Source organism: Bufo bufo, chromosome 2 (assembly GCF_905171765.1).
Source record: "Bufo bufo chromosome 2, aBufBuf1.1, whole genome shotgun sequence".
Taxonomy (NCBI): Eukaryota; Metazoa; Chordata; class Amphibia; order Anura; family Bufonidae; genus Bufo; species Bufo bufo.
The window spans coordinates 442,791,852-442,819,650 of record NC_053390.1 but is presented as its reverse complement, the minus strand read 5'-3'; positions in this window follow the sequence as shown (position 1 = coordinate 442,819,650).

Here is a 27,799-nt window from a genome sequence, read left to right as displayed (position 1 = left end):
TCAAGATAGATGATTACACATACATCCAGTAGATCTCTAAAGATGTCGTTAATGAAGTTCTGGAACGTGGCAGGGGCGTTGCACAACCCGAAGGGCATCACTGTATACTCGAAGAGTCCGTACCGATTGCGGAAAGCTGTCTTCCATTCATCACCCTTTCTGATCCTAATTAAGTTGTATGCACCTCTCAAGTCCAGCTTGGTGTAGATTGTCGCTGTTTGTAATCTTTCTATGAGTTCAGATATTAGCGGCAGGGGGTACCGATTTTTGATTGTTACTTTGTTCAAAGCTCTGTAATCAATGACGGGCCTTAGGCTTGAGTCTTTGTTTCTCACGAAGAACATCCCTGCTGCTGCTGGGGAGGTTGAAGGCTGAATAAAACCTTTTCGTAAGTTCTCTTCCAAGTACTGTTTGAGGTGAACAAGTTCTGGTTGTGCCAATGGATAAATTCTACCCGTGGGTATCTCACTACCCGGCAGCAAGTCTATGGGGCAATCGTAAGCTCTATGAGGCGGAAGAGATTCCGCCTTCTTTGTGCTGAATACCTCAGCGAAGTCTGCGTATTGACTGGGGACCTGGTTCACTCCCACATGCATGAGAGGTTTGAGAGGGAAGCAGGTCTCCATACAATAAGGTGACGTAAACTGAACTCTCCCATGTTCCCATAGGAGGGTAGGCTGATGTAGTTGCAGCCATGGCAACCCAAGGATCACGGAAAACAATGGAGAGTGTATGATATCAAGGGATAAGAATTCTGTGTGGTTATTTTCGCATGTCACCATGAGGGGTTGAGTTTGACTGTGAATAGGTCTAGAAGTGGTACCGTCAATGAAACTCACGGATATCGGAACGTCTTTTTCCATGTGGGGAATTTTATTTCGCTCTATCAGATGCACGTCGATAAAATTCCCCGAGGCTCCCGTGTCCACCATGGCTTCAATGATAATCCGGTTTTGGTCCCACTGTAAAGTGAGAGATGTGTATATGTAACCACCAGTGCTATTATTTGTATTGCCTAAGGTACAAGATGTCCTGTTCTTACCTTCGCACTTCTTACGTATCGCGGGACATCCGTCAACTGTATGGTCGGCAGACGCACAGTATAAACAGAGTTTGAGGTTACGTCTCCTGGCTTTCTCCCTCTCAGTCAGAGGTCCACGAATTGCCCCAATCTCCATCATCTCTACAGCAGGACCCGGGCTGGATGGTCTTGGGTTGGGCGTGAAGCCTGAAACTCTCTCGGCTCTGCGTTCTCTCAGACGTCTGTCAATGGTGGTGGCCTTCTGCATCAAGGCATTAAGTGTAAGAGGTAAGTCTCCTCGGGCTAATTCGTCCTTCAAGGCCTCGGAAAGACCTAGACGGAACTGATTCCTAAGGGTGAGATCATTCCATTCTGTCTCCCGAGCCCAGCGGGTGTATTCCGCAATAAACTCCTCTACAGGTCTTCTCCCTTGTTTTAGACTGCGTATAGCGGTCTCAGCGGTCAGTTGTTTACTATGGTCCTCGTAAAGTAGAGACATTTTTTCAAGGAATAGAGGGAAAGATTCCAGGACCGGGTCTTCCTTTTCTAAATAAGTATTGGCCCACGCTCTGGGTTCACCCCTGAGGTATGAGATCATAGTAAGTACTTTTGTTCTGCCGGTTGGGTAAGTCCGGGGCCGCAGCTCAAACATTAGTTTGCATGCGTTCAGGAAATCTCTGAACTGCTTTTGGTCACCCGAGAATAACTCAGGTGGGCTGACCTTGGGTTCTGGTCCCTCACGGGGGTGTCCTGGCCCCTGAGTGACAAGTTGCCGTAGTGACTGATTTTCTAGCTGGAGATGTTGTACGGTCACATTGAGGGTCTCCACCCTCTTGGTGAGGGTGACGAGGTGACCTGCAACCTCCGCTGGATCCATGAGGGTTCCACTAATATGTAACTCACCAAGTTGATCAGTTAGGATCTCAACTGCGGAGGCAATGGACATCCACTATTACCCCACCGCTTTTGTGTTGGCTGTGAGATTTTGCGGTTACTCAGTATGTACCCTAGGCGGCTCTCTCAGTCTGAAGCGGAGAGTTTGGGGTAACAAAATCATTTACCGCTATCTAGGTAATTAATTTTACTGATGGGAAGGAAGAACTCACACAATTGCAGGGGTCTCAGGTTAGTGTATAGTTAGTTCCCTGATTAGAGTTAGTATATAGTATGTCCTCAGTTCAGAGTTAGTATATAGTATGTCCTCAGTTTAGAGTTAGTATATAGTATGTCCTCAGGTCAGAGATAGTATATAGTATGCCCACAGTTCAGAGGTAGTATATAGTATGCCCTCAGTTCAGAGTTAGTAGATAGCAATACCGACTCACAACAGCAGGTGACCTCCCCACTCTGAGTTCCAGGATACCAATCAAGCCTGTTAGCAGGCATATACTTGCGATTTGTTGTTTCCTAAAGAGGGAGCCAGCAGTGGGGGAGGCGGTGGCAAAAGGTAGGCAGTCCTTCACGGTGTAGGTAAGGTTCCGGTCCAGATATGGGGATGAAGTCCTCAGATACAGTGGAGCTAGCAGGGTGCGCACTCCATTAGTGGAACACCCTGCATAGCTCGTCTCTTCTATTTAAGCGCCGGACGATAAGTGGGCGGAGCCAGAGGACGGCCCGGCGGCCACTGCGTTCCACGCTGGAGCGCAAGCCATTAGCTCATTATAGGCGGCAGTTGCGTTCCACGTTGGAGCGCAATCCTGCATACTGTTACACATTGAAATAAGGGACTGCATCATCATCTGTATGTACAAAGTTGGACTGTTTAAAGTAAAGCAACGTTTGGTTCACTATACCACCTGTGTACTTCCATTACTACTACTATAAATCGGTGTGCCACCGTTACAGGCACTGGCGTCACGATCCTTAAAGGGACCTTGCCCCCAGGCACTCAAAACACCTGCAACATCCAGGGCACCTCATCCACCATCAGGCCTGGTCCCTACATACAGAGTGTGCCCCAGAGGAACTTTGTGTCAGCCTCTCTTTCACTGCCGCATGCCTGCCCAGGGTTCTCCTCCAAACAGTGAGTAACCCTCGATTTCCCATAACCGTGACCTCACAATCGCAATACCCTGCAGGTCTGGCGTGCTGCAGGGAGAATAGGGAAAACAACTCAACGCCGATAGGATCCCTAAATTGTGTCAAATAAATGTCCAAAATCCCTCAGGACAAACCCAGGAAACCTCTTATTACCATTTCCAAGCGTTAATTGGATTTCCACTAAGGGAAAATGCATACGACCGTATTCCCTCCGAGACATACGGTCCATGAGCGGGCCATATGTCCCAGAGTGGCATACAATGTGCGCATGGGAGCGCACAGCATCATAGGTTACTATGATACTGTGTGCATCGGGCCGCCCGAGGGGCTATTGTCCCTCACTGATAATATCATATGAGTGTGGGACAATAGTCCCGCGGGCGGCCGATACGCACAGTATCATAGTAACCTATGATGCTGTGCGCTCCTGTGCGCACGATGTATGCCGCTCCGGGACATATGGCCCGCTCACGGACCGTATGTCTTGGAGGGCATACGGTCGTGTGCATGAGCCCTAAGAATCAGTACAGCATTATACACTGCTCAAAAAAATAAAGGGAACACAAAAATAACACATCCTAGATCTGAGTTAATTAAATATTCTTCTGAAATACTTTGTTCTTTACATAGTTGAATGTGCTGACAATAAAATCACACAAAAATAAAAAAATGGAAATCAAATTTTTCAACCCATGGAGGTCTGGATTTGGAGTCACACTCAAAATTAAAGTGGAAAAACACACTACAGGCTGATCCAACTTTGATGTAATGCCCTTAAAACAAGTCAAAATGAGTAGTGTGTGTGGCCTCCACGTGCCTGTATGACCTCCCTACAATGCCTGTGCATGCTCCTGATGAGGTGGCGGACGGTCTCCTGAGGGATCTCCTCCCAGACCTGGACTAAAGCATCTGCCAACTCCTGGACAGTCTGTGGTGCAACGTGACATTGGTGGATAGAGCGAGACATGATGTCCCAGATGTGCTCAAGTGGATTCAGGTATGGGGAACGGGCGGGCCAGTCCATAGCATCAATGCCTTTGTCTTGCAGGAACTGCTGACACACTCCAGCCACATGAGGTCTAGCATTGTCTTGCATTAGGAGGAACCCAGGGCCAACCGCACCAGCATATGGTCTCACAAGGGGTCTGAGGATCTCATCTCGGTACCTAATGGCAGTCAGGCTACCTCTGGTGAGCACATGGAGGGCTGTGCGGCCCTCCAAAGAAATGCCACCCCACACCATTACTGACCCAATGCCAAACCGGTCATGCTGGAGGATGTTGCAGGCAGCAGAACGTTCTCCACGGCGTCTCAAGACTCTGTCACGTCTGTCACATGTGCTCAGTGGGAACCTGCTTTCATCTGTGAAGAGCACAGGGCGCCAGTGGAGAATTTGCCAATCTTGGTGTTCTCTGGCAAATTCCAAACGTCCTGCACGGTGTTGGGCTGTAAGCACAACCCCCACCTGTGGACGTCGGGCCCTCATATCACCCTCATGGAGTCTGTTTCTGACCGTTTGAGCAGACACATGCACATTTGTGGCCTGCTGGAGGTCATTTTGCAGGGCTCTGGCAGTGCTCCTCCTGTTCCTCCTTGCACAAAGGCGGAGGTAGCGGTCCTGCTGCTGGGTTGTTGCCCTTCTACGGCCTCCTCCACGTCTCCTGATGTACTGGCCTGTCTCCTGGTAGCACCTCCATGCTCTGGACACTACGCTGACAGACACAGCAAACCTTCTTGCCACAGCTCGCATTGATGTGCCATCCTGGATAAGCTGCACTACCTGAGCCACTTGTGTGGGTTGTAGACTCCGTCTCATTCTACCACTAGAGTGAAAGCACCGCCAGCATTCAAAAGTGACCAAAACATCAGCCAGGAAGCATAGGAACTGAGAAGTGATCACCACTTGCAGAACCACTCCATTATTGGGGGTGTCTTGCTAATTGCCTATAATTTCCACCTGTTGTCTATCCCATTTGCACAACAGCATGTGAAATTGATTGTCACTCAGTGTTGCTTCCTAAGTGGACAGTTTGATTTCACAGAAGTGTGATTGACTTGGAGTGACATTGTGTTGTTTAAGTGTTCCCTTTATTTTTTTGAGCAGTGTACAAGAATATATCGCTCACTCACAATCTTCATTATCAAAAATATATGCTATGGGGTAGGAGGAGGGACCTTAACCACCTCAGCCCCTATAGCTTAAACACCCTTAAAGACCAGGCCACTTTTTACACTTCTGACCTACCCTACTTTCACCGTTTATTGCTCATGCAACTTACCACCCAAAAGAATTTTACCTCCTTTTCTTCTCACTAATAGAGCTTTCATTTGGTGGTATTTCATTGCTGCTGACATTTTTACTTTTTTTGTTATTAATCGAAATTTAACGATTTTTTTGCAAAAAAATGACATTTTTCACTTTCAGTTGTAAAATTTTGCAAAAAAAATGACATCCATATATAAATTTTTCTCTAAATTTATTGTTCTACATGTCTTTGATAAAAAAAAAATGTTTGGGTAAAAAAAAAAATGGTTTGGGTAAAAGGTATACCGTTTACAAACTATGGTACAAAAATGTGAATTTCCGCTTTTTGAAGCAGCTCTGACTTTCTGAGCACCTGTCATGTTTCCTGAGGTTCTACAATGCCCAGACAGTGCAAACACCCCACAAATGACCCCATTTCGGAAAGTAGACACCCTAAGGTATTCGCTGATGGGCATAGTGAGTTCATAGAACTTTTTATTTTTTGTCACAAGTTAGTGGAAAATGATGATTTTTTTTTTTTCTTACAAAGTCTCATATTCCACTAACTTGTGACAAAAAATAAAAACTTCTATGAACTCACTATGTCCATCAGCGAATACCTTGGGGTGTCTTCTTTCGAAAATGGGGTCACTTGTGGGGTAGTTATACTGCCCTGGCATTCTAGGGGCCCTAAAGCGTGAGAAGAATTCTGGAATATAAATGTCTAAAAATTTTTACGCATTTGGATTCCGTGAGGGGTATGGTGAGTTCATGTGAGATTTAATTTTTTGACACAAGTTATTGGAATATGAGACTTTGTAAGAAAAAAAAAAAAATTCCGCTAACTTGGGCCAAAAAAATGTCTGAATGGAGCCTTACAGGGGGGTGATCAATGACAGGGGGGTGATCAATGACAGGGGGGTGAAATCCGAAAGGTGCTCTTTGGAATGTGGGCCCCTTTGCCCACCTAGGCTGCAAAAAAGTGTCACACATGTGGTATCTCCGTACTCAGGAGACGTTGGGGAATGTGTTTTGGGGTGTCATTTTACATATACCCATGCTGGGTGAGATAAATATCTTGGTCAAATGCCAACTTTGTCTAAAAAAAATGGGAAAAGTTGTCTTTTGCCAAGATATTTCTCTCACCCAGCATGGGTATATGTAAAATGACACCCCAAAACACATTGCCCAACTTCTCCTGAGAACAGCGATACCACATGTGTGACACTTTTTTGCAGCCTAGGTGGGCAAAGGGGCCCACATTCCAAAGAGCACCTTTCGGATTTCACCGGCCAGTTTTTACAGATTTTGATTTCAAACCACTTCTCACGCATTCGGCCCCTAAAATGCCAGGGCAGTATAACTACCCCACAAGTGACCCCATTTTGGAAAGAAGACACCCCAAGGTATTTTGTGATGGGCATAGTGAGTTCATGGAAGTTTTTATTTTTTGTCACAAGTTAGTGGAATATGAGACTTTGTAAGGAAAAAAAAATAAATCATCATTTTCTGCTAACTTGTGACAAAAAATATAAAATTCTAGGAACTCGCCATGCCCCTCGCGGAATACCTTGGGGTGTCTTCTTTCCAAAATGGGGTCACTTGTGGGGTAGTTATACAGCCCTGGCATTTTCCAGGGGCCCTAATGTGTGGTAAGTAGGTAAATGACCTGTGAAATCCTAAAGGTGCTCTTTGGAATGTGGGCCCCTTTGCCCACCTAGGCTGCAAAAAAGTGTCACACATGTGGTATCGCCGTATTCAGGAGAAGTTGGGCAATGTGTTTTGGGGTGTCTTTTTACATATACTCATGCTGGGTGAGAGAAATATCTCGGCAAAAGACAACTTTTCCCATTTTTTATACAAAGTTGACATTTGACCAAGATATTTCTCTCACCCAGCATGGGTATATGTAAAATGACACCCCAAAACACATTGCCCAACTTCTCCTGAGTACGGCGATACCACATGTGTGACACTTTTTTGCAGCCTAGATGCGCAAAGGGGCCCACATTCCTTTTATGAGGGCATTTTTAGACATTTGGATCCCAGACTTCTTCTCACGCTTTAGGGCCCCTAGAATGCCAGGGCAGTATAAATACCCCACATGTGACCCCATTTTGGAAAGAAGACACCCCAAGGTATTCAATGAGGGGCATGGCGAGTTCATAGAAAAAAATTTTTGGGCACAAGTTAGCGGAAATTGATTTTATTTATTTTTTTCTCACAAAGTCTCCCTTTCCGCTAACTTGGGACAAAAATTTCAATCTTTCATGGACTAAATATGCCCCTCACGGAATACCTGGGGGTGTCTTCTTTCCGAAATGGGGTCACATGTGGGGTATTTATACTGCCCTGGCATTCTATGGGCTCTAAAGCGTAAGAAGAAGCCTGGAATATAAATGTCTAAAAATTTTTACGCATTTGGATTCCGTGAGGGGTATGGTGAGTTCATGTGAGATTTAATTTTTTGACACAAGTTATTGGAATATGAGACTTTGTAAGAAAATTTTTTTTTTTTTTCGCTAACTTGGGCCAAAAAAAGGTCTGAATGGAGCCTTACAGGGGGGTGATCAATGACAGGGGGGTGATCAATAACAGGGGGGTGATCAGGGAGTCTATATGGGGTGATCACCCCCCTGTCATTGATCACCCCCCTATAAGGCTCCATTCAGATGTCCGTCTGTGTTTTGCGTATCCGATCCATGTATCCGTGGATCCGTAAAAATCATACGGACATCTGAATGCAGCCTTACAGGGGGGTGATCAATGACAGGGGGGTGATCAATGACAGGGGGGTGATCAATGACAGGGGGGTGATCAGGGAGTCTATATGGGGTGATCACCCCCCCTGTAAGGCTCCATTCAGACGCCTGTATGTGTTTTGCGGATCCGATCCATCTATCAGTGGATCCGTAAAAATCATGCGGACGTCTGAATGGAGCTTTACAGGGGGGTGATCAATGACAGGGGGGTAATCAATGACAGGGGGGTGATCAGGGAGTCTATATGGGGTGATCACCACAGTAATTGATCACGCCCCTGTAAGGCTCCATTCAGACGTCCGTATGCGTTTTGCGGATCCGATCCATCTATCAGTGGATCCGGTAAAAGTTATAGCGTTTACAAACTATGGTACAAAAATGTGAATTTCCGCTTTTTGAAGCAGCTCTGACTTTCTGAGCACCTGTCATGTTTCCTGAGGTTCTACAATGCCCAGACAGTGCAAACACCCCACAAATGACCCCATTTCGGAAAGTAGACACCCTAAGGTATTCGCTGATGGGCATAGTGAGTTCATAGAACTTTTTATTTTTTGTCACAAGTTAGTGGAAAATTATGATTTTTTTTTTTTCTTACAAAGTCTCATATTCCACCAATTTGTGACAAAAAATAAAAACTTCTATGAACTCACTATGCCCATCAGCGAATACCTTGGGGTGTCTTCTTTCCAAAATGGGGTCACTTGTGGGGTAGTTATACTGCCCTGGCATTCTAGGGGCCCAAATGTGTGGTAAATAGTTTGAAATCAAAATGTGTAAAAAATGACCGGTGAAATCCGAAAGGTGCTCTTTGGAATGTGGGCCCCTTTGCCCACCTAGGCTGCAAAAAACTGTCACACATGTGGTATCTCCGTACTCAGGAGAAGTTGGGGAATGTGTTTTGGGGTGTCATTTTACATATACCCATGCTGGGTGAGATAAATATCTTGGTCAAATGCCAACTTTGTATAAAAAAATGGGAAAAGTTGTCTTTTGCCAAGATATTTCTCTCACCCAGCATGGGTATATGTAAAATGACACCCCAAAACACATTGCCCAACTTCTCCTGAGTACAACGATACCACATGTGTGACACTTTTTTGCAGCCTAGGTGGGCAAAGGGGCCCACATTCCAAAGAGCACCTTTCGGATTTCACCGGCCATTTTTTACAGATTTTGATTTCAAACCACTTCTCACGCATTCGGCCCCTAAAATGCCAGGGCAGTATAACTACCCCACAAGTGACCCCATTTTGGAAAGAAGACACCCCAAGGTATTTTGTGATGGGCATAGTGAGTTCATGGAAGTTTTTATTTTTTGTCACAAGTTAGTGGAATATGAGATTTTGTAAGGAAAAAAAAATAAATCATCATTTTCCGCTAACTTGTGACAAAAAATATAAAATTCTAGGAACTCGCCATGCCCCTCACGGAATACCTTGGGGTGTCTTCTTTCCAAAATGGGGTCACTTGTGGGGTAGTTATACAGCCCTGGCATTTTCCAGGGGCCCTAATGTGTGGTAAGTAGGTAAATGACTGTCACAGCCAGACAGCTGAGAAGCGCTCACAGGAGCTTCTCAGATCCTCCTCCTTGAATTTCTTTGTTTTGGTTTAGTTTCTCATCTCGTTAGTCTATCTCAGCTGTCATGCAGTCAGACTGATCGCTACCCTTTAAGTTCCTCCCCATAATGCAGTAGTGTGCGGCTGATACAACTTCCTGGAGTGTGTGTGCATGCTGTTCCCAGTTCCCAGTTCTCAGTTCTCAGTCCTCAGTCCTCAGTCGTCAGTCGTCTGCAGATAAGTGCTGTTTATGTATTTATGTTTTTGTCTTTTCTGGATCCAGGTGACCCTGACTCCCTCCGTGTCAGTGTAGGGAGCCGGTGGTCGTGTCCCTTCACTATTGTAGGGTCTTCAGGTAATAGATAGCCGAGGAACGTGGATATGCGGCCATCCACCTTTGGGGTGTTCGCATAGGCTGAGCAGTGAGGGAGAGCGGCAGCTCTATTGCAGGGGTCTCCCTTTGTTCCTTAGTTGTGGATCCAGAGAGACATTGTTTATATGGTATTGTCTTGTTTCCTGTACACCATCCGTGACATTATCAGCCGCCAAAACCGTCTCAAGCATGGATCCGGTTTCACTTTTGGCTGAACGCCTCCAGGGTCTTTCATTGGAGGTAGCTGATCTCCGTAGGATTTTTTCTCAGTTTCAAGTGACCGGTTCAGCTTGCGTTCATGGAGTTTGTGCTGAGCCCAAGATCTCGCTGCCGGATACGTTCTCTGGGGGTAGTGAGAATTTTGTGCATTTTAAAGAGGCTTGCAAACTCCATTTTCGCCTTCTTCCCCATTCTTCTGGTGATGAAGAATGGAGGGTGGGGATCATTGTATCGCTGCTCAGGGGTAACGCTCAGTCTTGGGCCTTTTCGCTACCGGAGGGGGCACGGCCCCTCCGCTCAGTGGATGAATTCTTTTTAGCCCTGGGTCAGATATATGATGATCCGGATCGTATTGCTCTGGCTGAGTCTAGACTACGTCTGTTATGCCAGGGTAAACAATCCGCAGAGATATACTGCTCCGAATTTCGGAGATGGGCAGCTGATACTGGTTGGAATGATGCTGCACTCCGAAGTCAATTTTGCCATGGTCTTTCAGAGGGATTGAAAGATGCATTTTCCTTTCATGAGAGGCCTATCTCCTTGGACTCTGCTATGTCTCAGGCCGTTCGTATTGACAGGCGTCTTAGAGAGAGACGAGAGATCTCTCCTTCCTGTCCTACTCAGTCTCGAAACAGTGCAGCGGTCTCATTCTGTGCGCAGGAGTCTCAGTCGCTGTCAGCCCCTTCTGAGCAGGAGCCCATGCAGCTGGGGTTGATTGCCTCTGACAATAGAAGATTCAGCCCGCATGGGAGGGTTTGTTTTTGTCGTGGAGGTATAAATCATTTGGCAAATGTTTGTCCCTCAAGGAGATTCAGGCAGTTTTCTGGGAGTAATAAAGAGACAAAAAGGAAAAAATCTTTTAAAAATGTTCCGTCTGTTACTATTGGCAGGGTTGAGGCGGAAATTGAAAGTTTTCCGTTTGCTTGTAGTTCCCGTTTTGTCCTGCCTGCTAGGGTGGCGCTAGAGAGCAAGAGCATTTTTTGTGAGATTTTTGTAGATAGTGGAGCAGCTGTCAACCTCATTGATAATCAATTTGCAATAACTCATGGTTTCCAGGTATGCACTTTGGGAAGGGATATTCCTGTTTTTGCTATTGATTCAGCTCCACTTTCTCAGAAATCATTAAAGGGCATAGTTCACAATATCCGTTTAATTGTGAGTGATGCTCATGTTGAGGATGTGTCATGTTTCGTCCTTAGCGGTTTGCCTACTCCTCTAGTGTTGGGGCTACCCTGGCTCACTAAACATAACCCCACCATTGATTGGCAAGCGAGGCAAATAAATGGTTGGAGTAACTTTTGCAGAGAGAATTGCCTCATAACATCTGTTTCTGAGGTTTCTACTAAGACTGTACCACCTTTCCTCTCTGAATTTTTGGATGTCTTCTCTGAGAGTGGAGTTCAGGGTTTGCCTCCGCACAGGGAGTATGATTGCCCTATTAATCTCATCCCAGGCGCCAAGCTGCCTAAATCTCGTTTATACAATCTCTCCCAACCTGAGAGGGTCGCTATGCGGGCTTATATCTCTGAGAGTTTGAGAAAAGGACACATACGACCCTCGAAGTCACCTGTTGCCGCTGGTTTTTTCTTTGTTAAGAAAAAAGATGGTTCTTTAAGACCTTGTCTGGATTTCAGGGAGCTGAACAGTATCACTATTCATGATCCTTATCCGCTTCCTCTGATCCCGGACCTGTTTAACCAGGTTGTTGGGGCTAAAGTCTTTTCCAAATTAGACCTAAGAGGGGCATACAACCTGGTTAGGGTCAGAGAAGGAGACGAATGGAAGACGGCTTTCAATACCCCTGAGGGCCATTTTGAGAATTTGGTTATGCCTTTTGGTTTGATGAATGCCCCAGCCGTTTTTCAGCATTTCGTCAACAGCATTTTTTATCATTTAATGGGAAAATTTGTATTAGTGTATTTGGATGACATTTTGATTTTTTCTCCTGATTTCAAGACTCATAAGGAACACTTACGTCAGGTCTTGCTCATTCTGCGGGAGAATAAATTATATGCGAAACTGGAAAAATGTGTGTTTGCGGTTCCAGAAATCCAATTTCTGGGGTTTCTTGTCTCCGCTTCTGGTTTTCGCATGGACCCCGAGAAGGTCCGCGCTGTGCTTGAGTGGGAGCTTCCTGAGAACCAGAAGGCGCTGATGCGTTTTTTGGGCTTTGCCAATTATTACAGGAAATTTATTTTGAATTATTCCTCTGTTGTTAAACCACTCACTGATATGACCAGAAAGGGGGTAGATTTTTCTTCCTGGTCGGTAGAGGCGCGTAAGGCCTTTTCTAATATCAAGGAGAGTTTTGCTTCCGCTCCCATCCTAGTACAACCTGATATTTCGTTACCCTTCATAGTTGAGGTTGATGCTTCTGAGGTAGGGGTGGGTGCAGTCTTGTCTCAGGGTTCCTCTCCTGCCAAATGGCAACCGTGTGCCTTTTTCTCAAAGAAACTCTCCTCCGCAGAGAAAAATTATGATGTGGGAGATAGGGAATTGTTGGCCATCAAGTTGGCTTTTGAGGAATGGCGCCATTGGCTAGAGGGAGCCAGACACCCTATTACCGTGTTTACTGACCATAAAAATCTGGCCTATTTGGAGTCAGCCAAGCGTCTGAACCCGAGACAGGCCAGATGGTCTTTGTTCTTTTCAAGGTTTAATTTTGTTGTTACGTTCCGCCCTGGGGTTAAGAATGTGAAGGCAGATGCCCTGTCACGTTGTTTTCCAGGAGGTGGGAATTTTGAAGACCCGGGTCCCATTTTGGCTGAAGGTGTGGTGGTCTCTGCTCTTTTTCCTGAATTGGAGGCAGAGGTGCAGGCAGCCCAGTCAGAAGCTCCTGATCTTTGTCCTCCTGGGAGGTTGTTTGTGCCTCTCGCTTTGAGACACAAGATTTTTAAAGAACACCACGACATGGTCCTTGCTGGGCACCCGGGGGCAAGAGCCACACTGGATCTCATCGCTCGGAGATTCTGGTGGCCTGCGCTTCGTAAGTCGGTTGAGGGTTTTGTGGCAGCTTGCGAGACTTGCGCTCGTGCCAAGGTCCCTCATTCACGGCCATCAGGTCCTCTCCTTCCTTTGCCCATTCCTTCCCGTCCTTGGACACATCTGTCCATGGACTTCATAACGGACTTGCCTCGTTCCTCGGGGAAGTCTGTGATTCTGGTGGTGGTGGACCGTTTTAGCAAAATGGTGCATTTTATCCCTTTCCCTGGTTTGCCCAATGCTAAGACGCTGGCGCAGGCATTTATTGACCACATTGTCAAATTGCATGGGATTCCTTCAGACATAGTCTCTGATAGGGGCACGCAGTTTGTTTCCAGATTCTGGAAGGCTTTCTGTTCTCGCTTGGGGGTTCGGTTGTCATTCTCTTCTGCTTTCCATCCGCAGTCGAATGGCCAGACAGAGCGCGTCAATCAGAATCTGGAGACATATCTGCGCTGTTTTGTGGCGGAGAATCAGGAGGATTGGTGTTCTTTTTTGTCCCTTGCTGAGTTTGCTTTAAATAACCGTCGTCAGGAGTCCTCTGATAAGTCATCATTTTTTGGTGCATATGGGTTCCATCCGCAGTTTGGGACTTTCTCGGGAGAGGGCTCTTCTGGTTTGCCTGATGAGGACAGATTCTCCTCGTCTTTGTCATCTATTTGGCAAAAGATTCAGGATAATCTAAAGAGCATGAGTGAGAGATATAAGCGTGTGGCGGATAAGAGACGTGTGCCTGGTCCGGACCTGAATGTTGGTGATCTGGTGTGGTTGTCTACCAAGAATATCAAATTGAAGGTTCCCTCCTGGAAGTTGGGTCCTAGGTTTATTGGGCCTTACAAGATCCTGTCTGTCATCAATCCTGTTGCCTACCGTCTTGATCTTCCTCAGACTTGGAAGATCCATAATGTTTTTCATAAGTCCTTATTGAAACCTTATGTTCAACCTATTGTACCCTCGCCTTTGCCTCCTCCTCCGATTATGGTTGATGGAAATCTTGAATTTCAGGTCTCTAGGATTGTGGATTCTCGTCTTGTCCGCGGTTCCCTCCAGTACCTCGTTCATTGGGAGGGTTATGGTCCTGAGGAGAGGATGTGGGTCCCAGTGACGGACATTAAGGCCTCTCGTCTCATCAGGGCTTTAAATAGGTCCCATCCTGAGAAGGTGGGCCCTGAGTGTCCGGAGTCCACTCCTAGAGGGAGGGGTACTGTCACAGCCAGACAGCTGAGAAGCGCTCACAGGAGCTTCTCAGATCCTCCTCCTTGAATTTCTTTGTTTTGGTTTAGTTTCTCATCTCGTTAGTCTATCTCAGCTGTCATGCAGTCAGACTGATCGCTACCCTTTAAGTTCCTCCCCATAATGCAGTAGTGTGCGGCTGATACAACTTCCTGGAGTGTGTGTGCATGCTGTTCCCAGTTCCCAGTTCCCAGTTCTCAGTTCTCAGTCCTCAGTCGTCAGTCGTCTGCAGATAAGTGCTGTTTATGTATTTATGTTTTTGTCTTTTCTGGATCCAGGTGACCCTGACTCCCTCTGTGTCAGTGTAGGGAGCCGGTGGTCGTGTCCCTTCACTATTGTAGGGTCTTCAGGTAATAGATAGCCGAGGAACGTGGATATGCGGCCATCCACCTTTGGGGTGTTCGCATAGGCTGAGCAGTGAGGGAGAGCGGCAGCTCTATTGCAGGGGTCTCCCTTTGTTCCTTAGTTGTGGATCCAGAGAGACATTGTTTATATGGTATTGTCTTGTTTCCTGTACACCATCCGTGACAATGACCTGTGAAATCCTAAAGGTGCTCTTTGGAATGTGGGCCCCTTTGCCCACCTAGGCTGCAAAAAAGTGTCACATATGTGGTATCGCCGTATTCAGCAGAAGTTGGGCAATGTGTTTTGGGGTGTCTTTTTACATATACTCATGCTGGGTGAGAGAAATATCTCGGCAAAAGACAACTTTTCCCATTTTTTATACAAAGTTGACATTTGACCAAGATATTTCTCTCACCCAGCATGGGTATATGTAAAATGACACCCCAAAACACATTGCCCAACTTCTCCTGAGTACGGCGATACCACATGTGTGACACTTTTTTGCAGCCTAGATGCGCAAAGGGGCCCACATTCCTTTTATGAGGGCATTTTTAGACATTTGGATCCCAGACTTCTTCTCACGCTTTAGGGCCCCTAGAATGCCAGGGCAGTATAAATACCCCACATGTGACCCCATTTTGGAAAGAAGACACCCCAAGGTATTCAATGAGGGGCATGGCGAGTTCATAGAATTTTTTTTTTTTTGGCACAAGTTAGCGGAAATTGATTTTATTTATTTTTTTCTCACAAAGTCTCCCTTTCCGCTAACTTGGGACAAAAATTTCAATCTTTCATGGACTAAATATGCCCCTCACGGAATACCTGGGGGTGTCTTCTTTCCGAAATGGGGTCACATGTGGGGTATTTATACTGCCCTGGCATTCTAGGGGCCCTAAAGCGTGAGAAGAAGTCTGGAATATAAATGTCTAAAAATTTTTACGCATTTGGATTCCGTGAGGGGTATGGTGAGTTCATGTGAGATTTAATTTTTGGACACAAGTTATTGGAATATGAGACTTTGTAAGAAAAAATTATTTTTTTTCGCTAACTTGGGCCAAAAAAATGTCTGAATGGAGCCTTACAGGGGGGTGATCAATGACAGGGGGGTGATCAATAACAGGGGGGTGATCAGGGAGTCTATATGGGGTGATCACCCCCCTGTCATTGATCACCCCCCTATAAGGCTCCATTCAGATGTCCGTATGTGTTTTGCGGATCCGATCCATGTATCCGTGGATCCGTAAAAATCATACGGACATCTGAATGCAGCCTTACAGGGGGGTGATCAATGACAGGGGGGTGATCAATGACAGGGGGGTGATCAATGACAGGGGGGTGATCAGGGAGTCTATATGGGGTGATCACCCCCCCTGTAAGGCTCCATTCAGACGCCTGTATGTGTTTTGCGGATCCGATCCATCTATCAGTGGATCCGTAAAAATCATGCGGACGTCTGAATGGAGCTTTACAGGGGGGTGATCAATGACAGGGGGGTAATCAATGACAGGGGGGTGATCAGGGAGTCTATATGGGGTGATCACCACAGTCATTGATCACGCCCCTGTAAGGCTCCATTCAGACGTCCGTATGCGTTTTGCGGATCCGATCCATCTATCAGTGGATCCGTAAAAATCATGCGGACGTCTGAATGGAGCTTTACAGGGGGGTGATCAATGACAGGGGGGTAATCAATGACAGGGGGGTGATCAGGGAGTCTATATGGGGTGATCACCACAGTCATTGATCACGCCCCTGTAAGGCTCCATTCAAACGTCCGTATGCTTTTTGCGGATCCGATCCATCTATCAGTGGATCCGTAAAAATCATGCGGACGTCTGAATGGAGCTTTACAGGGGGGTGATCAATGACAGGGGGGTAATCAATGACAGGGGGGTGATCAGGGAGTCTATATGGGGTGATCACCACAGTCATTGATCACGCCCCTGTAAGGCTCCATTCAAACGTCCGTATGCTTTTTGCGGATCCGATCCATCTATCAGTGGATCCGTAAAAATCATGCGGACGTCTGAAAGGAGCTTTACAGTGGGGTGATCAATGACAGGGGGGTAATCAATGACAGTGGGGTGATCAGGGAGTCTATATGGGGTGATCACCACAGTCATTGATCACGCCCCTGTAAGGCTCCATTCAGACGTCCGTATGCGTTTTGCGGATCCGATCCATCTATCAGTGGATCCGTAAAAATCATGCGGACGTCTGAATGGAGCTTTACAGGGGGGTGATCAATGACAGGGGGGTAATCAATGACAGGGGGGTGATCAGGGAGTCTATATGGGGTGATCACCACAGTCATTGATCACGCCCCTGTAAGGCTCCATTCAAACGTCCGTATGCTTTTTGCGGATCCGATCCATCTATCAGTGGATCCGTAAAAATCATGCGGACGTCTGAAAGGAGCTTTACAGTGGGGTGATCAATGACAGGGGGGTAATCAATGACAGTGGGGTGATCAGGGAGTCTATATGGGGTGATCACCACAGTCATTGATCACGCCACTGTAAGGCTCCATTCAGACGTCCGTATGCGTTTTGCGGATCCGATCCATCTATCAGTGGATCTGTAAAAATCATGCGGACGTCTGAATGGAGCTTTACAGGGGGGTGATTAATGACAGGGGGGTAATCAATGACAGGGGGGTGATCAGGGAGTCTATATGGGGTGATCAGGGGCTAATAAGGGGTTAATAAGTGAAAGGGGGGGGGGGGTGTAGTGTAGTGTGGTGCTTGGTGCTACATATTGCTGAGCTATCTGTGTCCTCTGGTGGTCGATCCAAACAAAAGGGACCACCAGAGGACCAGGTAGCAGGTATATTAGACGCTGTTATCAAAACAGCGTCTAATATACCTGTTAGGGGTTAAAAAAATCACATCTCCAGCCTGCCAGCGAACGATCGCCGCTGGCAGGCTGGAGATCCACTCGCTTACCTTCCGATCCTGTGAACGCGCGCGCCTGTGTGCGCGCGTTCACAGGAAATCTCGCGTCTCGCGAGAGGACGCGCCGGCGCGTCCAGGCGGAATGAATCAACCACCTCCAGGACACGTCGCTGCGTTCGGCGGTCCGGAGGTGGTTAAAGACAATATTACACACTGAGGTTATAGCACATAGAAATCACACAACATATTCATATGACAGATAATATACACTACAGGACCGGCCATCTATTTATCACAGGGACATATGACATACAACGATACAACAGATCATGTTTGGTACCAGAAAAGCTGTCCATTTGTCACAAAAGTGATTTACACAACACAGGCACAACTGTGTCCTTTTAAATGAGGACACTTCAATTGTATTTCATTTGCTGTATGTCACCACTAGATGTCTCAGTTGTAATGTTTATTCTCCATATTGACATTTTATATACAGTGGGATGCGAAAGTTTGGGCAACCTTGTTAATCGTCATGATTTTCCTGTATAAATTGTTGGTTGTTACGATAAAAAATGTCAGTTAAATATATCATATAGGAGACACACACAGTGATGTTTGAGAAGTGAAATGAAATGTATTGGATTTACAGAAAGTGTGCTATAATTGTTTAAGCAAAATTAGGCAGGTGCATAAATTTGGGCACCACAAAAAAGAAATGAAATCAATATTTAGTAGATCCTCCTTTTGCAGAAATTACAGCCTCTAAACGTTTTCTGTAGGTTCCAATGAGAGTCTGGATTCTGGTTGAAGGTATTTTGGACCATTCCTCTATACAAAACATCTTTAGTTCATTCAGGTTTGATGGCTTCCGAGCATGGACAGCTCTCTTTAAGTCACACCACAGATTTTCAATTATATTCAGGTCTGGGGACTGAGATGGCCATTCCAGAACGTTGTACTTGTTCCTCTGCATAAATGCCTTAGTGGATTTTGAGCAGTGTTTAGGGTCGTTGTCTTGTTGAAAGATCCAGCCTCGGCGCAGCTTCAGCTTTGTCACTGATTCCTGGACATTGGTCTCCAGAATCTGCTGATACTGAGTGGAATCCATGCGTCTCTCAACTTTGACAAGATTCCCAGTCCCTGCACTGGCCACACAGCCCCACAGCATGATGGATTGGATGGGTTCTGGTCCCTCACGGGGGTGTCCTGGCCCCTGAGTGACAAGTTGCCGTAGTGACTGATTTTCTAGCTGGAGATGTTGTACGGTCACATTGAGGGTCTCCACCCTCTTGGTGAGGGTGACGAGGTGACCTGCAACCTCCGCTGGATCCATGAGGGTTCCACTAATATGTAACGCACCAAGTTGATCAGTTAGGATCTCAACTGCGGAGGCAATGGACATCCACTATTACCCCACCGCTTTTGTGTTGGCTGTGAGATTTTGCGGTTACTCAGTATGTACCCTAGGCGGCTCTCTCAGTCTGAAGCGGAGAGTTTGGGGTAACAAAATCATTTACCGCTATCTAGGTAATTAATTTTACTGATGGGAAGGAAGAACTCACACAATTGCAGGGGTCTCAGGTTAGTGTATAGTTAGTTCCCTGATTAGAGTTAGTATATAGTATGTCCTCAGTTCAGAGTTAGTATATAGTATGTCCTCAGTTTAGAGTTAGTATATAGTATGTCCTCAGGTCAGAGATAGTATATAGTATGCCCACAGTTCAGAGGTAGTATATAGTATGCCCTCAGTTCAGAGTTAGTAGATAGCAATACCGACTCACAACAGCAGGTGACCTCCCCACTCTGAGTTCCAGGATACCAATCAAGCCTGTTAGCAGGCATATACTTGCGATTTGTTGTTTCCTAAAGAGGGAGCCAGCAGTGGGGGAGGCGGTGGCAAAAGGTAGGCAGTCCTTCACGGTGTAGGTAAGGTTCCGGTCCAGATATGGGGATGAAGTCCTCAGATACAGTGGAGCTAGCAGGGTGCGCACTCCATTAGTGGAACACCCTGCATAGCTCGTCTCTTCTATTTAAGCGCCGGACAATAAGTGGGCAGAGCCAGAGGACGGCCCGGCGGCCACTGCGTTCCACGCTGGAGCGCAAGCCATTAGCTCATTATAGGCGGCAGTTGCGTTCCACGTTGGAGCGCAATCCTGCATACTGTTACACATTGAAATAAGGGACTGCATCATCATCTGTATGTACAAAGTTGGACTGTTTAAAGTAAAGCAACGTTTGGTTCACTATACCACCTGTGTACTTCCATTACTACTACTATAAATCGGTGTGCCACCGTTACAGGCACTGGCGTCACGATCCTTAAAGGGACCTTGCCCCCAGGCACTCAAAACACCTGCAACATCCAGGGCACCTCATCCACCATCAGGCCTGGTCCCTACATACAGAGTGTGCCCCAGAGGAACTTTGTGTCAGCCTCTCTTTCACTGCCGCATGCCTGCCCAGGGTTCTCCTCCAAACAGTGAGTAACCCTCGATTTCCCATAACCGTGACCTCACAATCGCAATACCCTGCAGGTCTGGCGTGCTGCAGGGAGAATAGGGAAAACAACTCAACGCCGATAGGATCCCTAAATTGTGTCAAATAAATGTCCAAAATCCCTCAGGAAAAACCCAGGAAACCTCTTATTACCATTTCCAGGCGTTAATTGGATTTCCACTAAGGGAAAATGCATACGACCGTATTCCCTCCGAGATATATGGTCCGTGAGCGGGCCATATGTCCCAGAGTGGCATACAATGTGCGCATGGGAGCGCACAGCATCATAGGTTACTATGATACTGTGTGCATCGGGCCGCCCGAGGGGCTATTGTCCCTCACTGATAATATCATATGAGTGTGGGACAATAGTCCCGCGGGCGGCCGATACGCACAGTATCATAGTAACCTATGATGCTGTGCGCTCCTGTGCGCACGATGTATGCCGCTTCGGGACATATGGCCCGCTCACGGACCGTATGTCTTGGAGGGCATACGGTCGTGTGCATGAGCCCTAAGAATCAGTACAGCATTATACACTGCTCAAAAAAATAAAGGGAACACAAAAATAACACATCCTAGATCTGAGTTAATTAAATATTCTTCTGAAATACTTTGTTCTTTACATAGTTGAATGTGCTGACAATAAAATCACACAAAAATAAAAAAAATGGAAATCAAATTTTTCAACCCATGGAGGTCTGGATTTGGAGTCACACTCAAAATTAAAGTGGAAAAACACACTACAGGCTGATCCAACTTTGATGTAATGTCCTTAAAACAAGTCAAAATGAGGCTCAGTAGTGTGTGTGGCCTCCACGTGCCTGTATGACCTCCCTACAATGCCTGTGCATGCTCCTGATGAGGTGGCGGACGGTCTCCTGAGGGATCTCCTCCCAGACCTGGACTAAAGCATCTGCCAACTCCTGGACAGTCTGTGGTGCAACGTGACATTGGTGGATAGAGCGAGACATGATGTCCCAGATGTGCTCAAGTGGATTCAGGTATGGGGAACGGGCGGGCCAGTCCATAGCATCAATGCCTTTGTCTTGCAGGAACTGCTGACACACTCCAGCCACATGAGGTCTAGCATTGTCTTGCATTAGGAGGAACCCAGGGCCAACCGCACCAGCATATGGTCTCACAAGGGGTCTGAGGATCTCATCTCGGTACCTAATGGCAGTCAGGCTACCTCTGGTGAGCACATGGAGGGCTGTGCGGCCCTCCAAAGAAATGCCACCCCACACCATTACTGACCCAATGCCAAACTGGTCATGCTGGAGGATGTTGCAGGCAGCAAAACGTTCTCCACGGCGTCTCAAGACTCTGTCACGTCTGTCACATGTGCTCAGTGGGAACCTGCTTTCATCTGTGAAGAGCACAGGGCGCCAGTGGAGAATTTGCCAATCTTGGTGTTCTCTGGCAAATTCCAAACGTCCTGCACGGTGTTGGGCTGTAAGCACAACCTCCACCTGTGGACGTCGGGCCCTCATATCACCCTCATGGAGTCTGTTTCTGACCGTTTGAGCAGACACATGCACATTTGTGACCTGCTGGAGGTCATTTTGCAGGGCTCTGGCAGTGCTCCTCCTGTTCCTCCTTGCACAAAGGCGGAGGTAGCGGTCCTGCTGCTGGGTTGTTGCCCTTCTGCGGCCTCCTCCACGTCTCCTGATGTACTGGCCTGTCTCCTGGTAGCACCTCCATGCTCTGGACACTACGCTGACAGACACAGCAAACCTTCTTGCCACAGCTCGCATTGATGTGCCATCCTGGATAAGCTGCACTACCTGAGCCACTTGTGTGGGTTGTAGACTCCGTCTCATTCTACCACTAGAGTGAAAGCACCGCCAGCATTCAAAAGTGACCAAAACATCAGCCAGGAAGCATAGGAACTGAGAAGTGATCACCACTTGCAGAACCACTCCATTATTGGGGGTGTCTTGCTAATTGCCTATAATTTCCACCTGTTGTCTATCCCATTTGCACAACAGCATGTGAAATTGATTGTCACTCAGTGTTGCTTCCTAAGTGGACAGTTTGATTTCACAGAAGTGTGATTGACTTGGAGTGACATTGTGTTGTTTAAGTGTTCCCTTTATTTTTTTGAGCAGTGTACAAGAATATATCGCTCACTCACAATCTTCATTATCAAAAATATATGCTATGGGGTAGGAGGAGGGACCTTAACCACCTCAGCCCCTATAGCTTAAACACCCTTAAAGACCAGGCCACTTTTTACACTTCTGACCTACCCTACTTTCACCGTTTATTGCTCGGTCATGCAACTTACCACCCAAAAGAATTTTACCTCCTTTTCTTCTCACTAATAGAGCTTTCATTTGGTGGTATTTCATTGCTGCTGACATTTTTACTTTTTTTGTTATTAATCGAAATTTAACGATTTTTTTTGCAAAAAAAAAAAGACATTTTTCACTTTCAGTTGTAAAATTTTGCAAAAAAAACGACATCCATATATAAATTTTTCTCTAAATTTATTGTTCTACATGTCTTTGATAAAAAAAAAATGTTTGGGTAAAAAAAAATGGTTTGGGTAAAAGGTATACCGTTTACAAACTATGGTACAAAAATGTGAATTTCCGCTTTTTGAAGCAGCTCTGACTTTCTGAGCACCTGTCATGTTTCCTGAGGTTCTACAATGCCCAGACAGTGCAAACACCCCACAAATGACCCCATTTCGGAAAGTAGACACCCTAAGGTATTCGCTGATGGGCATAGTGAGTTCATAGAACTTTTTATTTTTTGTCACAAGTTAGTGGAAAATGATGATTTATTTTTTTTCTTACAAAGTCTCATATTCCACTAACTTGTGACAAAAAATAAAAACTTCTATGAACTCACTATGTCCATCAGCGAATACCTTGGGGTGTCTTCTTTCGAAAATAGGGTCACTTGTGGGGCAGTTATACTGCCCTGGCATTCTAGGGGCCCAAATGTGTGGTAAGTAGTTTGAAATCAAAATGTGTAAAAAATGACCGGTGAAATCCGAAAGGTGCTCTTTGGAATGTGGGCCCCTTTGCCCACCTAGGCTGCAAAAAAGTGCCATACATGTGGTATCGCCGTACTCAGGAGAAGTTGGGGAATGTGTTTTGGGGTGTCATTTTACATATACCTATGCTGGGTGGGATAAATATCTTGGTCAAATGCCAACTTTGTATAAAAAAATGGGAAAAGTTGTCTTTTGCCAAGATATTTCTCTCACCCAGCATGGGTATATGTAAAATGACACCCCAAAACACATTCCCCAACTTCTCCTGAGTACGGAGATACCACATGTGTGACATTTTTTTGCAGCCTAGGTGGGCAAGTTAGCGGAAATTGATTTTATTTATTTTTTTCTCACAAAGTCTCCCTTTCCGCTAACTTGGGACAAAAATTTCAATCTTTCATGGACTAAATATGCCCCTCACGGAATACCTGGGGGTGTCTTCTTTCCGAAATGGGGTCACATGTGGGGTATTTTTACTGCCCTGGCATTCTAGGGGCCCTAAAGCGTGAGAAGAAGTCTGGAATATAAATGTCTAAAATTTTTTACGCATTTGGATTCCGTGAGGGGTATGGTGAGTTCATGTGAGATTTAATTTTTTGACACAAGTTATTGGAATATGAGACTTTGTAAGAAAAAAAAAAAAAAATTCCGCTAACTTGGGCCAAAAAAATGTCTGAATGGAGCTTTACAGGGGGGTGATCAATGACAGGGGGGTGATCAATGACAGGGGGGTGAAATCCGAAAGGTGCTCTTTGGAATGTGGGCCCCTTTGCCCACCTAGGCTGCAAAAAAGTGTCACACATGTGGTATCTCCGTACTCAGGAGAAGTTGGGGAATGTGTTTTGGGGTGTCATTTTACATATACCCATGCTGGGTGAGATAAATATCTTGGTCAAATGCCAACTTTGTATAAAAAAATGGGAAAAGTTGTCTTTTGCCAAGATATTTCTCTCACCCAGCATGGGTATATGTAAAATGACACCCCAAAACACATTGCCCAACTTGTCCTGAGTACAGCGATACCACATGTGTGACACTTTTTTGCAGCCTAGGTGGGCAAAGGGGCCCACATTCCAAAGAGCACCTTTCGGATTTTACCGGCCAGTTTTTACAGATTTTGATTTCAAACCACTTCTCACGCATTCGGCCCCTAAAATGCCAGGGCAGTATAACTACCCCACAAGTGACCCCATTTTGGAAAGAAGACACCCCAAGGTATTTTGTGATGGGCATAGTGAGTTCATGGAAGTTTTTATTTTTTGTCACAAGTTAGTGGAATATGAGACTTTGTAAGGAAAAAAAAATAAATCATCATTTTCCGCTAACTTGTGACAAAAACTATAAAATTCTAGGAACTCGCCATGCCCCTCACGGAATACCTTGGGGTGTCTTCTTTCCGAAATGGGGTCACTTGTGGGGTAGTTATACAGCCCTGGCATTTTCCAGGGGCCCTAATGTGTGGTAAGTAGGTAAATGACCTGTGAAATCCTAAAGGTGCTCTTTGGAATGTGGGCCCCTTTGCCCACCTAGGCTGCAAAAAAGTGTCACACATGTGGTATCGCTGTATTCAGGAGAAGTTGGGCAATGTGTTTTGGGGTGTCTTTTTACATATACTCATGCTGGGTGAGAGAAATATCTCGGCAAAAGACAACTTTTCCCATTTTTTATACAAAGTTGACATTTGACCAAGATATTTCTCTCACCCAGCATGGGTATATGTAAAATGACACCCCAAAACACATTGCCCAACTTCTCCTGAGTACGGCGATACCACATGTGTGACACTTTTTTGCAGCCTAGATGCGCAAAGGGGCCCACATTCCTTTTATGAGGGCATTTTTAGACATTTGGATCCCAGACTTCTTCTCACGCTTTAGGGCCCCTAGAATGCCAGGACAGTATAAATACCCCACATGTGACCCCATTTTGGAAAGAAGACACCCCAAGGTATTCAATGAGGGGCATGGCGAGTTCATAGAAAAAAATTTTTTGGCACAAGTTAGCGGAAATTGATTTTATTTATTTTTTTCTCACAAAGTCTCCCTTTCCGCTAACTTGGGAAAAAAATTTCAATCTTTCATGGACTAAATATGCCCCTCACGGAATACCTGGGGGTGTCTTCTTTTCGAAATGGGGTCACATGTGGGGTATTTATACTGCCCTGGCATTCTAGGGGCCCTAAAGCGTGAGAAGAAGTCTGGAATATAAATGTCAAAAAAATTTTACGCATTTGGATTCCATGAGGGGTATGGTGAGTTCATGTGAGATTTAATTTTTTGACACAAGTTATTGGAATATGAGACTTTGTAAGAAAATATTATTTTTTTTTCGCTAACTTGGGCCAAAAAAATGTCTGAATGGAGCCTTACAGGGGGGTGATCAATGACAGGGGGGTGATCAATAACAGGGGGGTGATCAGGGAGTCTATATGGGGTGATCACCTCCCTGTCATTGATCACCCCCCTATAAGGCTACATTCAGATGTCCGTATGTGTTTTGCGTATCCGATCCATGTATCCGTGGATCCGTAAAAATCATACGGACATCTGAATGCAGCCTTACAGGGGGGTGATCAATGACAGGGGGGTGATCAATGACAGGGGGGTGATCAGGGAGTCTATATGGGGTGATCACCCCCCCCTGTAAGGCTCCATTCAGACGTCCGTATGCGTTTTGCGGATCCGATCCATCTATCAGTGGATCTGTAAAAATCATGCGAACGTCTGAATGGAGCTTTACAGGGGGGTGATCAATGACAGGGGGGTAATCAATGACAGGGGGGTGATCAGGGAGTCTATATGGGGTGATCACCACCGTCATTGATCACGCCCCTGTAAGGCTCCATTCAGACGTCCGTATGCGTTTTGCGGATCCGATCCATCTATCAGTGGATCCGTAAAAATCATGCGGACGTCTGAATAAAGCTTTACAGGGGGGATGATCAATGACAGGGGGGTAATCAATGACAGGGGGGTGATCAGGGAGTCTATATGGGGTGATCAGGGGTGATCAGGGGCTAATAAGGGGTTAATAAGTGAAAGGGGGGGGTGTAGTGTAGTGTGGTGCTTGGTGCTACATATTGCTAAGCTATCTGTGTCCTCTGGTGGTCGATCCAAACAAAAGGGACCACCAGAGGACCAGGTAGCAGGTATATTAGACGCTGTTATCAAAACAGCGTCTAATATACCTGTTAGGGGTTAAAAAAATCACATCTCCAGCCTGCCAGCGAACAATCGCCGCTGGCAGGCTGGAGATCCACTCGCTTACCTTCCGATCCTGTGAACGCGCGCGCCTGTGTGCGCGCGTTCACAGGAAATCTCGCGTCTCGCGAGAGGACGCGCCGGCGCGTCCAGGCGGAATGAATCAACCACCTCCAGGACACGTCGCTGCGTTCGGCGGTCCGGAGGTGGTTAAAGACAATATTACACACTGAGGTTATAGCACATAGAAATCACACAACATATTCATATGACAGATAATATACACTACAGGACCGGCCATCTATTTATCACAGGGACATATGACATACAACGATACAACAGATCATGTTTGGTACCAGAAAAGCTGTCCATTTGTCACAAAAGTGGTTTAGACAACACAGGCACAACTGTGTCCTTTTAAATGAGGACACTTCAATTGTATTTCATTTGCTGTATGTCACCACTAGATGTCTCAGTTGTAATGTTTATTCTCCATATTGACATTTTATATACAGTGGGATGCGAAAGTTTGGGCAACCTTGTTAATCGTCATGATTTTCCTGTATAAATTGTTGGTTGTTACGATAAAAAATGTCAGTTAAATATATCATATAGGAGACACACACAGTGATGTTTGAGAAGTGAAATGAAATGTATTGGATTTACAGAAAGTGTGCTATAATTGTTTAAGCAAAATTAGGCAGGTGCATAAATTTGGGCACCACAAAAAAGAAATGAAATCAATATTTAGTAGATCCTCCTTTTGCAGAAATTACAGCCTCTAAACGTTTCCTGTAGGTTCCAATGAGAGTCTGGATTCTGGTTGAAGGTATTTTGGACCATTCCTCTTTACAAAACATCTTTAGTTCATTCAGGTTTGATGGCTTCCGAGCATGGACAGCTCTCTTTAAGTCACACCACAGATTTTCAATTATATTCAGGTCTGGGGACTGAGATGGCCATTCCAGAACGTTGTACTTGTTCCCCTGCATAAATGCCTTAGTGGATTTTGAGCAGTGTTTAGGGTCGTTGTCTTGTTGAAAGATCCAGCCTCGGCGCAGCTTCAGCTTTGTCACTGATTCCTGGACATTGGTCTCCAGAATCTGCTGATACTGAGTGGAATCCATGCGTCTCTCAACTTTGACAAGATTCCCAGTCCCTGCACTGGCCACACAGCCCCACAGCATGATGGAACCACCACCATATTTTACTGTAGGTAGCAGGTGTTTTTCTTGGAATGCTGTGTTCTTCTTCTTCCATGCATAACGCCCCTTGTTATGGCCAAATAACTCAATTTTAGTTTCATCAGTCCACAGCACCTTATTCCAAAATGAAGCTGGCTTGTCCAAATGTGCTTTAGCCCACCTCAAGCGGCACTTTTTGTGCTGTGGGCTGAGAAAAGGCTTCCTCTGCATCACTCTC